Genomic DNA, 12,296 nt, shown 5'->3' with positions numbered 1-12,296 from the left:
TCAACATAAATCCGGGGCTAAACCGAGTGAAGCAAGCTATGCGACGCTTTGGAGATAAGAAGCGCCGCGCCATAGGAATGGAACTAGCAAAGTTACTAGAAGCAGGTTTTGTAATAGAAGTTATCCACACCGATTGGGTCGCGAATCCCGTCCTTGTACCCAAAAAGACACTAGTAGGAAAAGCCTCATCAGTGGCGCACGAAAATTTGATTCTGTGGCGCACGGGTGGTGCGCCACAGAAACGTCGCCACAAAAATAAGCTTTCTGTGGCGCACCTGATTGTGCGCCACAAAAATAAGGTTTACGTGGCGCACTTGTTCTTAGGTGCGCCACGAGAAAAGGGTGCGCCACAGAATTGCTTCTTAGTGCGCCACGAGAATTTGCTTGTATTATACACGATTTTGTGCTGCCTGGTATACATATACGGTTTATACACGGCAATACGGATACACAATACGGATACACGGGTTATATACGGCAACATTCAGATATAATATAAATATCATGTACATTGCACGAGATATAACATAGACATCATCATCACATTACTTAGAGCCCGATCGAGATACATATATAGTGGCAAGTGTCAAATGTTTTGCATACAACTCTTAATTCATACAAAATTCACAATTTCGAGATACAAAGTAGTCTTCATCCGGTTCCTCCTTTGCTCCGTCATCTCTACCCACCAGGCTCGCTTGCATCGGGGTCCTTCCATCCAGTTCCTACTATGATGAAAATGGAAGAAAGTGAGACCAACAAGTATCCGATGCACAAGAGAAATGGAATAAATGCCTCATACATTGTTGGTCAACACAAATATTAACATTCGGGGACGGTGTAAGTGAGACCAAGTCCGATGCACAAGAGATTGATATTTGTGCTATCTTACCGAGGCTCACTTACGCCGCCCCGAGTGTACGGTGACCAAACATTTTAATCATCGGCATTTTGAAAATGTCAAAGCAAATGGAATGACAAAATGGAATAAGTGCCTCATACATTGTTGGTCAACACAAATATTAACATTTAGAGATGGCGTCGGTGAGACCAAGTCCGATGCACAAGAGATTGATATTTGTGCTATCTTACCGAGCTCACTTACGCCACCCCCAAGTGTACGGTGACCAAACATTTTAATCATCGGCATTTTGAAAATCTCAAAGCAAATGGAATGACAAAATGGAATAAGTGCCTCATACATTGTTGGTCAACACAAATATTAACATTTAGGGATGGGGTAAGCGAGGCCGGGTAGGATGCACAAGAGATTGATATTTGTGCTATCTTACCAGGCTCACTTACGCCACCCCCAAGTGTACGGTGACCAAACATTTTAATCATCGGCATTTTGAAAATCTCAAAGCAAATGGAATGACAAAATAGAATATGTGCCTCATACATTGTTGGTCAACACAAATACTTTGCGGAAGGGCCCCCTTTCCCCGGTCGGCGTTCGGTCAACGGGTGCTTGACGACACAACAACGCCGATCTGCATCTCCGGCGCGAGAACCACGCCGGTCCCTCGCTGTCCGGTGAACGAGTCCTTGATGCAAAGACCGTGCCGGCCTGCCCGGCATTATGCCGGGCCGTGTTGCCGCGCTTCAAGCCGTGTGTCCCGCGCCCTGCACTCTGTTCGCCTTCTTGCCCGGTGAACCAATAGGCTGATCGTTGGAATAAGGAAGCCGATGACGGCCGGTCGCAAGATTAAATTGCGATCGGCCGTCATCGGCTTCCTTATTCCAACGATTAGTCTATTAGTTCACCGGACAAGAAGCGAAGAGTGCAGGGCGCATGATCGACACGGCCCGAAGCGCGACAACGAGGTCGGCATGATGCTAGGAGGCTGGCACCGTCTTGGCATTAAGGACTCGTTCACGTCTTGGACAGCGAGAGAAGAAAAAGTGGTGCTGCGCCGGAGAGGCATGTCGGCGTTGTTGTCTCATCAAGGACTCGTTCACGGAACGGCGGCCAGGGAAAGGGGGGCTCGTCTACAAAGTATATTGCGACGTATAGGTGACCAAACATTCTAATCATCGGCACTAAAATGGAAGAAAGGCCAATGCAATTAAGAAGTAGCTAGTATGAACTAAATGGAATGCCTCATACTTTGTTGGTCGAAACAAATATGAACATCCCGGGATGGCGTTAGTGAGGCCGGGTAGGATGCACAAGAGATTGATATTTGTGCCATCACACCGGGCTCACTAGCGACACCCGAGTGTACTGTTGACCGAACATTCTAATCATCGGCACTAAAATGGAAGAAAGAGCCAAGTGGTATCAACTAAATGGAATGCCTCATACTTTGTTGGTCGAAACAAATATTAACATCCAGAGATGGAGTAAGTGAGGCCGGAGTAGGATGCACAAGATATTGATATTTGTGCCATCACACCAAGCCTCACTTGCTCCACCCCGAGTGTACGAGTGATCGACCAACCATCTAATCATCGACAAGTAAATCACTTGGGGTAATGTTAAAATGTTTGTCTCCATATTTGGGAGACATTTTTAATATTGGAGTCTAGCTAATGGAAATCAAGAACTAGTCTTGATCTCCAAATGGTGATTAGAGGAATTTATTCATCTTAAGCAACATTAGGGACAAATGGGATCATGCAAGGGACTTGGGTCATTTGGATCATAAGGCATCAATTAAGGAGGCAACCGGGGACAAAGGGAAACATTTGATGATCCATTATCATAGGCAACAAAGCGGCAACTTTTTCCCCTCTAATCTAGCTAGAGTCCTTAAAAGAAATCCATCATAAGCATGGTCAAATACACATATATAGCATTTGGAGAGCAAACAAGCGGTAGCCATATCACTCAATCCAATAATATAGTAATTTGGATCATAAGGCATCAATTAAGGAGGCAACCGAGGGACAAATTAAGGGAAACATTTGATGATCCGGTAAGTGCATGACACTTTGAGCTACCCAAGAATAAAGGCCAACGAGTGGATAAACATGCTGCTCAACCATTTCTTGCACTAGAGGAAAAGTAACCAACATTGAAACTTGAATAGTCAAGTGACACTACAAGCAGCTCACACACACATGCAAACACATGTGTTGACGGTAACTAAACAGCGAGAAGAACACCACCGGATATTCATGGGTACTTAGGATCGGTAGGGAATTGATAAAGTACGGTGAGGAGCAAGCATACCATCGAAGCTGTCAATTTGAGAGAAATAACATTGGGGTAATGTTAAAATGTTTGTCTCCATATTTGGGAGACATTTTTAATATTGGAGTCTAGCTAATGGATATCAAGAACTAGTCTTGATCTCCAAATGGTGATTAGAGGGAATTTATTCATCTTAATTAAGCAACATTAGGGACAAATGGGATCATGCAAGGGACTTGGATCATTTGGATCATAAGGCATCAATTAAGGAGGCAACCGAGGACAAAGGGAAACATTTGATGATCCATTATCATAGGCAACAAATCAGCAATCTTTTTCCCCTCTAATCTAGCTAGAGTCCTTAAAAGAAATTCAAAGCGGGATCAATTAAGGAGGCAACCGGGGACAAAATGAAGTAGCTCTCGTTGGTATTGGTTACCAACGGGAACTCAAGCCACTACTTGATCTTACTAATTCAAAGCGAGGACCAATGCGGGACCGGTCTTGATGTTGCCATCATCTCTGCCCCCAAGAACTCTCTCATGCTCTCTCTCACATGCCATGCCAGTTTGCTTGCTCCAAAACACAAGCATCACACAGGCGAGCATAGAAAAAATATATAGCTAACGGCACGGTAAAACAAAAAGAATGTTTGAGCTTGTTTTTATTCATGATGACCACAACGGCAGCACAACGGCACCCGGATCGAGCACAACATCATCCTCTCTCGTAATTTTGTCCAGAGCGGCATCAACATCCGAGAGAACAACAGCGGCACAACAGCATCCGGATCGAGCACAACATCAACACATCCGGAGCGAGGGGTAGAGGAAGGGGGAGGGGGGGGGAGAGGGGGAGCTCACCGACGCTAGGGGTGGATCGAGGAGGAGGTTGACGACGACGGCGGGGGTGGAGGAGGAGGGAGGGGAGGGGAGAGGTGGAGCTCACCGACGATAGGGGTGGAGGAGGAGGTTGACGACGACGGCAGGGGTGGAGGAGGAGGAAGACGCGGCGGCTCCTCCTCCTTGACGCGGCGGCCCCTCCTCCTCCATGCGGCGGCCCCTCCTCCTCCACGCCGCGGCGGCTTGTGCTGCGGGTGGCGGGGATGGGTGGAGCGTGGCGGCATGCGGCCCTCGCGGAGGAAGGAGGCGGCGGCGGCGACGGCCGGTGCGACGACCATGGCGGCGGCGGCGGGGGAGAGGGAGGGGAGGTGAACGTACGGGCGTGGGGAGGGGAGGGGAGGGGAGGGGTACGGGGATGATATAACTTACCCTAGTGCGTGGCGCACCGGCACAAGTGCGCCACGAAATAACTACTACGTAGGCGCACCGAGCCGGTGCGCCACGAAATAACTACTTCTATGGCGCACCGAGCCGGTGCGCCACGGAAATAGTTGTTTACGTGGCGCGAGCAAGCATTGTGCGCCACGAAATACCTACCCTAATAATTCGTGGTGGCAGAATGTGGGCCCCACATAATTTACGTAGGCGCACGGTTCAGCCATGCGCCACAAAAATAAGCTATTTTGTGGCGCACACTTCTCGGTGCGCCACAAAATAAGTTTACGTAGGCGCATTCAAAACGGTGCGCCACAGAACTAAGCTTTTCCTATAAGGGTTTTCCTACTAGTGAAGTTTCTCCACGGCAAAGAAATGGAACGAGCGCACGGCAGAGATTCTAGGGCGGCAAAGTCACTTGCAAGCCGCACGGCAAAGAAACGACGCACGGCAAAGGCACGGGCAGCTGCGCGTGACCCGCCTTTGCGGGTGCGGACATATCAGGTTGCACGGCAAAGGGTCCTTTGCCGTGCGCTTCTCCCTTTGCCGTGCGCCAATATACATTTTATTTGTTTTTCTAACTATTTTATTTCATCTACTACTTAAATTTATTTTGTTAATTAGTTTTTTCTTTTTGATGACTATTTATTACACTATGTGAAATACAAAATTAGTCTCCATGCTCATCCCCCACATATATCGGGGTTCGGTGCTCGGCGGCCGTCCCCTCCTTCCCCCAAAACAGCGGGACGGCGGGTCTACCCCCTAGATTTCTCCGCGCGAGTTCCACCAATATACCTTTTCATAGGTTTAGGTTTGTTTAGTCCATGGACATATGGAAAACCATGTGTGGTACCCTTTGGCACGATCTAGCCCCCGATATACCCGCGGCGGGACACTTCCGTACACGTCCGGAGAATACGGTTAAGTGTTATCGCCCGAAGGTGAGGAATGTCAGACCGGGGATCCCATGCCATGCACCATTTGGTGAATTACACCTAGCATCACACTTTGACACATATCATAGGTCCACATGCAAGGTTTGGTGGGGTTAGGTGCTCCAGCGGTCGTTATCCCCCTCCTCCCCCAAAACGGCGGAACGTGTGCCCCGGCGGGTCTACCCCCCTAGATTTCTCCGCGTGGGGTGCACCAATGTAACTTTTCATTCTTTTAGGTTTGTTTAGTACATATACACATGGAGAACCAAAGATTGGGACCCTTTGGCACATATACCCGCAGCTAGAGCCATTATCACACGATCGACGGTGTGCTGTTCTACTTGGTGAGGGTTAGGTGTAGGGTTAGGGCTAGGGTTTAGGGGGCTAGGAGCTAGGGTTTAGGTTAAAGGGTAAGTATTTATGGTTAGGTGTAGGTTTAGGGTTTAGGGTTAGGGTTAGGGTTTGTGATGCATGGTTCTGCGGCTCACGGCGTCGTGGTTTAGGGATTTAGAGGGGTTTAGGGCTCGAAGCCTCCCAGTTTAGGGTTTAGGGTTTAGGGGACCTACTTTTGCACCATTAGACCTTGCATCACACTTTGACACATATCATAGGTCCACATGCAAGGTTTGGTGGGGTTCCGGTGCTCGGCGGTCGTTATCCCCCCTCCTCCCCAAAACGGCGGAACGCGTGCCCCGGCGGGTCTACCCCTAGATTTCTCCGCGCGAGGGTGCACCAATGTAACTTTTCATTCTTTTAGGTTTGTTTAGTACATATACACATGGAGAACCAATATTGGGACCCTTTGGCACATATACCCGCATGACTAGAGCCATTATCACACGATCGACGGTGTGCCTGATCTACTGGTGAGGGTTAGGTGTAGGGTTAGGGCTAGGGTTTAGGGGCTAGGGCTAGGGTTTAGGCTAAAGGTAAGTATTTATGGTTAGGTATAGGTTTAGGGTTTAGGGTAAGGGTTAGGGTTTATGATGCATGGTTACTGCAACTCACGGCGTTGTGGTTTAGGGATTTAGAGGGGTTTAGGGCTCGAAGCCTCCCCGAGTTTAGGGTTTAGGGTTTAGGGGAGCTACTTTTGCACCATTAGACCTTGCATCACACTTTGACACATATCATAGGTCCACATGCAAGGTTTGGTGGGGTTCCGGTGCTCCGGCGGTCGTTATCCCCCTCCTGCCCCCCAAAACGGACGGAACGCGTGCCCGGCGGGTCTACCCCCTAGATTTCTCCGCGCAGGGTGCACCAATGTAACTTTTCATTCTTTTAGGTTTGTTTAGTACATATACACATGGAGAACCAAAGATTGGGACCCTTTGGCACATAATACCCGCAGCTAGAGCCATTATCACACGATCGACGGTGTGCTGGTCTCTCTGGTTAGGGTTAGGTGTAGGGTTAGGAGCTAGGGTTTAGGGGCTAGGGCTAGGGTTTAGGTTAAAGGGTAAGTATTTATGGTTAGGTATAGGTTTAGGGTTTAGGGTTAGGGTTAGGGTTTATGATGCATGGTTAGCGCTCCAGGCGTCGTGGTTTAGGGATTTAGAGGGGTTTAGGGCTCGAAGCCTCCACGGTTGGGGTTTAGGGTTTAGGGGAGCTACTTTTGCACCATGTACACCTTGCATCACACTTTGAAACATAGAATAGGTCCACATGCAAGGTTTGGTGGGGTTCCGGTGCTCCGCGGTCGTTATCCCCCTCACTCCCCCAAAGCAGGCGGAACGTGTGTCCCGGCGGGTCTACCCCCTAGATTTCTCCGCGCGAGGGTGCACCAATGTAACTTTTCATTCTTTTAGGTTTGTTTAGTACATATACACATGGAGAACCAAAGATTGGGACCCTTTGGCACATATACCGCGGCTAGAGCCATTATCACACGATCGACGGTGTGCACCGGTCTCTCGGTTAGGGTTAGGTGTAGGGTTAGGGCTAGGGTTTAGGGGGCTGGGGCTAGGGTTTAGGCTAAAGGTAAGTATTTATGGTTAGGTATAGGTTTAGGGTTTAGGGTAAGGGTTAGGGTTTATGATGCATGGTTCACGTGCTCACGGTCGTGGTTTAGGGATTTAGAGGGGTTTAGGGCTCGAAGCCTCCCCGAGTTTAGGGTTTAGGGTTTAGGGAGCTACTTTTGCACCATTATACCTTGAATCACACTTTGACACATATCATAGGTCCACATGCAAGGTTTGGTGGGGTTCGGTGCTCCGGCGGTCGTTATCCCCTCCTCCCCCCAAAACGACGGAACGCGTGCTCGACGGGTCTACCCCCTAGATTTCTCCTGCGCGGTGCACCAATGTAACTTTTCATTCTTTTAGGTTTGTTTAGTACATATACACATGGAGAACCGAAAGATTGGGACCCTTTGGCACATATACCCTTGGCTAGAGCCATTATCACACGATCGACGGTGTGCCTGGTCTACTGGTTAGGGTTAGGTGTAGGGTTAGGGCTAGGGTTTAGGGGCTAGGGCTGGGGTTTAGGTTAAAGGGTAAGTATTTATGGTTAGGTATAGGTTTAGGGTTTAGGGTTAGGGTTAGGGTTTATGATGCATGGTTATCGCGGCTCCCGTCGTGGTTTAGGGATTTAGAGGGGTTTGGGGCTCGAAGCCTCCACAGTTTAGGGTTTAGGGTTTAGGGGAGATACTTTTGCACCATTACACCTTGCATCACACTTTGAAACATAGAATAGGTCCACATGCAAGGTTTGGTGGGGTTCGGTGCTCCAGCGGTCGTTATCCCCCTCCTGCCCCCCCAAAACGAGCGGAACGTGTGCCCCGGGCGGGTCTACCCCCTAGATTTCTCCGGCGGTGCACCAATGTAACTTTTCATTCTTTTAGGTTTGTTTAGTACATATACACATGGAGAACCAAAGATTGGGACCCTTTGGCACATATACCCGCGGCTAGAGCCATTATCACACGATCGACGGTGTGCACGGTCTCTTGGTTAGGGTTAGGTGTAGGGTTAGGAGCTAGGGTTTAGGGGCTAGGGCTAGGGTTTAGGTTAAAGGGTAAGTATTTATGGTTAGGTATAGGTTTAGGGTTTAGGGTTAGGGTTAGGGTTTATGATGCATGGTTCTGCGCTCCGGCGTCGTGGTTTAGGGATTTAGAGGGGTTTAGGCTCGAAGCCTCCACGGTTTAGGGTTTAGGGTTTGGGGAGCTACTTTTGCACCATTACACCTGCATCACACTTTGAAACATAGAATAGGTCCACATGCAAGGTTTGGTGGGGTTCCGGTACTCCGTGAGTCGTTATCCCCCTCCTCCGCCCAAAACGGCAGAACGTGTGCTTCGCGCGAGTCTACCCCCTAGATTTCTGCCGAGGAGTGCACCAATGTAACTTTTCATTCTTTTAGGTTTGTTTAGTACATATACACATGGAGAACCAAAGATTGGGACCCTTTGGCACATATACCCGCGAGCTAGAGCCATTATCACACGATCGACGGTGTGCACGGTCTGCTTGGTTAGGGTTAGGTGTAGGGGTTAGGGCTAGGGTTTAGGGGCTAGGGCTAGGGTTTAGGTTGAAGGGTAAGTATTTATGGTTAGGTATAGGTTTAGGGTTTAGGGTTAGGGTTAGGGTTTATGATGCGATTACTGCTCCTGGCGTCGAATGGTTTAGGGGATTTAGAGGGGTTTAGGGCTCGAAGCCTCCTGAGTTTAGGGTTTAGGGTTTAGGGGAGCTACTTTTGCACCATTACACCTTGCATCACACTTTGAAACATAGAATAGGTCCACATGCAAGGTTTGGTGGGGTTCCGGTGCTCCCGGCGGTCGTTATCCCCCCTCCACCCAAAACGGCGGAACGTGTGCCGGCGGGTCTACCCCCTTGATTTCTCCGCGCGAGGGTGCACCAATGTAACTTTTCATTCTTTTAGGTTTGTTTAGTACATATACACATGGAGAACCAAGATTGGGACCCTTTGGCACATATACCCATTGACTAGAGCCATTATCACACGATCGACGGTGTGCAGCAGTCTCTTGGTTAGGGTTAGGTGTAGGGTTAGGGCTAGGGTTTAGGGGCTAGGGCTAGGGTTTAGGTTAAAGGGTAAGTATTTATGGTTAGGTATAGGTTTAGGGTTTAGGGTTAGGGTTAGGGTTTATGATGCATGGTTACTGCGGCGCGTCGTGGTTTAGGGATTTCGGGGGTTTAGGGCTCGAAGCCTCCTCGCTTAGGGTTTAGGGTTTAGGGGAGCTACTTTTGCCCCTCCGCCGCCGCGCTAGCATCGCTGTGCTCGCCCCTCCGCCCGCCGCCGCCGCCGTCTTGCCTCGCCGCGCCGCCACCACGCGCCTCCCGCGCCGGCCACCACGCTCGGTCCGTCTTTGGCCGCTCGCCCCTCCGCCGGCCGCCCGTCGTCTTGCTGCTCTCTTCCCCCTCCCCCGACCCGTATGCCTCTCTTCCTCCTCCACTCTCTCCGATTTCATTCTTCTTGAAAACTACATGGATTGATGAGTGTTATGTAGGTTTTAGATGATTTTATTGTACATTTAGATGATTTTAGTTTATAGATTGAGATGATTTAAGTGTAGTTTAGGATTTTAGATGATTTATATGTATTTAGTGTATAAATTTAGATGCATTTAGTGTATAAATTTAGAGGATTTTAGTGTATAGATTTTAGTGTAGATGATTTTATTGTATAGATGATTTTAGTGTAGTATATGACTTAGGGAATTTAGTGTTCACTTGCATGACTATTTTATTTTCTCGCTATGTAGGTGATGCTTCGGGTGGACACGGTGGACGGCGTCGCGGGGGTGTTTGACGGTGGACGGCGTCGCGGCGGTGTTTGACGGGGGCAGCGTCGTGGGGGTGTTTGACGGGGGGAAGGCGTCCCGGAACTTCTTCGGCGATTCTCTCACGCGTCTAGGGTATAAATCTCCCTCCCACCTTTACATGTACCTAGGTTTTCTTTTTGTCTAGATCACCAAGTTTGTCGCGATACCTAGGCGTCTCTTCCCGACCGTAAGGGTTACGCGGATAAATATGCATTAGTGGTCTCGCATATTATGAACCGTAACTCTTACGGCATTTATCGGGACAGCCGGCGGATGCGTGAGTTGGGTAGGTTCTCCGCGCTCTACCCCGATCCAGAACGAGATTTGTTAGCGCCTCCCCCGTTGTTCTCCGGATGCACACCCCTCTCGGCTTTTGCCGAGACGTGTATCGGGAGCGGCGGGAGGTGCTGCAAAGTCGTCTCGGATCGGAAGCAGAAGCTGGGAGAGCGTACTCAATCTACGGATCCGGCGGCTGCTAGGAGCCCACCTAGTAGAGTTTCGAGTTGATGCACGCGTAAAATAAATAAATATATGATGCATTTATTTCGTATTTGATATATAAATGCTATGTTCGTCCGTTTTGTTGGTGATTAGAGGATGGATAATCGTGGTCTGGATGTACGATGGCAGAATCGGTCGGTGCGACTATCTTGATGAATGGGGAGAAAAGACCGAGCAGTTTGTGGATAGGGCGTTTGCCATCCCTAGCGAGACCTATAAGTGTTTGGTGCCCTTGTAGTAAGTGCGCTAACCGAAAGGCACGGGACAAGGAAACTATGAGTATGCACACTGATCAAGTTTGGGTTCGCACCGTCCTACGGATTTGGACTTACCATGGAGAAAAGGCAAAGAAACGTGCTAGGAAGGAGGTGCGGCGAGATTCAACCTAGGGGAATATGACCTTTGGTTTTGATAGGTGCTTAGAAAACTTGGCTAATGGTAATGATGCACGAAAGCTCTCATGTAGAGTGGAGACACCTCGGGATGCGGGAGACAAGTGAGGACCCGAGGAGGAAAACACAAAGGAGTATTATGAGGCTCGTTTGCTTCGCGAAACCCCTACATGAAAATACGAGAGGTTACCCAACTAGATGCCATCGCTCGCCTTATGGCCTTGAAGTGCCATAGGAACTTGTGCGAGAGATGGGTTCGATGAACTTACGGTCATCGTAGGCGCCGTACGCAAAGGGCACCTCTTGCCGCAAAACTTCTACTATTCGACCAAATTGCTCATTGACCTTAAGATGTCATCTCAGCGAGATACACGCTTGTCCAAAGGGATGCATGCTATTCGGAAGAGGAGCACGCTGACACAAATTATTGCATCAAATGCAATTCCTCTAGGTACTTTGAGGTAGACCGCAATGGTGATGGTCGAAGAGGAGACCACGGTTGCCAAGAATATCCTCCGCTATCTTCCGGTTCTACCAGGAAGGGTCCGGCGGCTCTTCATCGACCGAGGATACCGCCCGGCCAGGATGAGGTGGGCCGTGGAAGGAAACGGATACACCGACAAGATGATACATCCGAGCGGGATGGTACCGCATGGCCGAACTTTGTGAAGAAATTTCCGGTGAAAGCGTGTGACCCGAGGAGCGGTGAAAGCGGGCTTGCGGTATCAGCTGATGGGTTCAATCCATAAGGTATGTCGGCTGCGGCATGCGGTTGTTGGCCGCGTGTTTGTTATTCCTATGAACCCTCCCCCCGGAGTCCGCGTGAGATCGGAAGAACATGTTTGTGTCGATGATAATCCCGGGGCCCAAATGCCGCGGAACCCCAAAGAACATGAATGTGTCACGGAACCGCCGGTGGATGACTTGGTTCGTGGCTGGGAAGGTCGCGGGATCCGAACATATGACGCATCAAAGAAGGAGTACTTCGATATGTATGTGTGGTACTCACACGTCCTCGCATGACCGTCAAAGCCGTGCTTTGTTCTCGCGGGGTGGTGTACACATGGGAAGTGGCCTTGCCCACGGTGCACCGACAGTGCCGTGACTTTCTTACACGGCTAGGCAAGGAGGCAAGTATTCATGCTTTGATGAAGCTCGGCGTTCCTTGAGCCGAGGCATGCATACGGGGAGTGATGTAAAGAGTTTCAAGAAAGGTCGAGTTGTCCGTGGCTCAAGCCAATTCCGAAGACCGGAACGGAAATC

This window comes from Lolium rigidum, chromosome 1, assembly GCF_022539505.1.
Source record: "Lolium rigidum isolate FL_2022 chromosome 1, APGP_CSIRO_Lrig_0.1, whole genome shotgun sequence".
In the NCBI taxonomy this organism is placed as follows: domain Eukaryota; kingdom Viridiplantae; phylum Streptophyta; class Magnoliopsida; order Poales; family Poaceae; genus Lolium; species Lolium rigidum.
The sequence above is the reverse complement of the archived record's forward strand: the minus strand, read 5'-3'. Positions refer to the sequence as shown.